This window comes from Pseudophryne corroboree, chromosome 3 (genome assembly GCF_028390025.1).
Source record: "Pseudophryne corroboree isolate aPseCor3 chromosome 3, aPseCor3.hap2, whole genome shotgun sequence".
Lineage (NCBI taxonomy): Eukaryota > Metazoa > Chordata > Amphibia > Anura > Myobatrachidae > Pseudophryne > Pseudophryne corroboree.
In genome coordinates, this window is record NC_086446.1 from 744,724,739 (window position 1) to 744,727,097 (window position 2,359).

A 2,359-nucleotide genomic window follows, 5' to 3' on the forward strand; every position below is an offset into this window, starting at 1 on the left:
ACATCACACCTCACAATATTATTTTTAGTCCTAAAATTTGCACCGAGGTCGCTGTGTGAGTAAGATAAGCGACCCTAGTGGCCGACACAAACACCGGGCCCATCTAGGAGTGGCACTGCAGTGTCACGCAGGATGGCCCTTCCAAAAAACCCTCCCCAAACAGCACATGACGCAAAGAAAAAAAGAGGCGCAATGAGGTAGCTGACTGTGTGAGTAAGATTAGCGACCCTAGTGGCCGACACAAACACCGGGCACATCTAGGAGTGGCACTGCAGTGTCACGCAGGATGTCCCTTCCAAAAAACCCTCCCCAAACAGCACATGACGCAAAGAAAAAAAGAGGCGCAATGAGGTAGCTGTGTGAGTAAGATTAGCGACCCTAGTGGCCGACACAAACACCGGGCCCATCTAGGAGTGGCACTGCAGTGTCACGCAGGATGTCCCTTCCAAAAAACCCTCCCCAATCAGCACATGATGCAAAGAAAAAGAAAAGAAAAAAGAGGTGCAAGATGGAATTATCCTTGGGCCCTCCCACCCACCCTTATGTTGTATAAACAAAACAGGACATGCACACTTTAACCAACCCATCATTTCAGTGACAGGGTCTGCCACACGACTGTGACTGATATGACGGGTTGGTTTGGACCCCCCCCAAAAAAGAAGCAATTAATCTCTCCTTGCACAAACTGGCTCTACAGAGGCAAGATGTCCACCTCATCTTCACCCTCCGATATATCACCGTGTACATCCCCCTCCTCACAGATTATCAATTCGTCCCCACTGGAATCCACCATCTCAGCTCCCTGTGTACTTTGTGGAGGCAATTGCTGCTGGTCAATGTCTCCGCGGAGGAATTGATTATAATTCATTTTAATGAACATCATCTTCTCCACATTTTCTGGATGTAACCTCGTACGCCGATTGCTGACAAGGTGAGCGGCGGCACTAAACACTCTTTCGGAGTACACACTTGTGGGAGGGCAACTTAGGTAGAATAAAGCCAGTTTGTGCAAGGGCCTCCAAATTGCCTCTTTTTCCTGCCAGTATAAGTACGGACTGTGTGACGTGCCTACTTGGATGCGGTCACTCATATAATCCTCCACCATTCTATCAATGTTGAGAGAATCATATGCAGTGACAGTAGACGACATGTCCGTAATCGTTGTCAGGTCCTTCAGTCCGGACCAGATGTCAGCATCAGCAGTCGCTCCAGACTGCCCTGCATCACCGAGTAGACAGGGGGCGATCGGGCACAGGTTAAATTAAATACAATTTTCAAGAAAGATAGCAGAGGAAAGACCAAAGTTGGACAGTGTATTGCCCTAAATAGGGAGATAACAATATATGTTATCAATAATAAACAGTCCTTGTTGGTGGTGCACCCAGAGCCAGAAGCGTGTAGACTTATGCAATGGGAGAGGACAGAAGGCTCTTGTGTGGGCGCACTCTTAAATGAAAAACAAATAGAAAAATTTTTTTTTTTATAAATGTTTTAGAAGTATTACAGAGAATAATATTAATATATAACTTTTATTGATAGGGTTAAAACAAGATAAACTTCCCACAGATCCTGAGAATCAACGGCGATTCTTGGGGAATTAAAAAATGTCCTGGTCTCTTAAATCGTAAGAGTATGGAAAGGGTTGTAGACATGGAGTAGTCATACCCCCATTTCCCCTGACCAGTACAGTAATACTGTATTAATGGAACCGGGGGTTTTTAAGTCACAACACAGTTTCAATACAATTTAGGCTAAGACTGGCTAGAATGGTAATCAGTAGTCACCACTCAAGGAATTATGCACCTAAGTGTTAATAGCATGCCCTGGCCCTATTTGTGGGCAGGGATTTATATGCAAAAGGTAATGGTCAGTTGATATTGAAAGTATTAGAGCAAAGAGAAAATAAAGAGAAAAAATAGAAAAAATAGAGAAAATGTGGTGATACTGCTGTTGGTGTGTGTTGGTCACATAAGAGCGGAAATTAATTCCTGACCTACCACACCAGGTATTCACAGGCAGTCACCTCTCCTGATACTAACCTGGCCCAACGCTGTTTGGCTTCCAAGATCGGACGAGATCGGGCACTGACAGCGTGGTATGGTCGTAGGGATTTATGTGTACACCAATGAGAGTGCACCTATGTAGGGAATTGAAAATGAAAAAAAGAATAATAGGAAAGGAAATTGCAGATAAGATCAGTACGTAAAAATATGTGGATCTGCTTTCCACGTTAGACCCGGTATAGAAGATTCCACTGGTGTGGTATTCTATCCCGAGAATCGTGAATGAGAGTCCACGAAAAATTGGTGAACACAGATTAGGAAGATGTGAGATTATTATCTGCGACAGAGTAATGCAA

The 2,359-nt window shown here is 44.3% G+C and overlaps 1 pseudogene; it reads right to left on the reverse strand.

Annotated features, from left to right (window-relative positions):
• Window positions 1-1,990: 1,990 nt before the first annotated feature.
• On the reverse strand, window positions 1,991-2,109 carry LOC134894758 (5S ribosomal RNA; annotated as a pseudogene).
• Window positions 2,110-2,359: the final 250 nt, after the last annotated feature.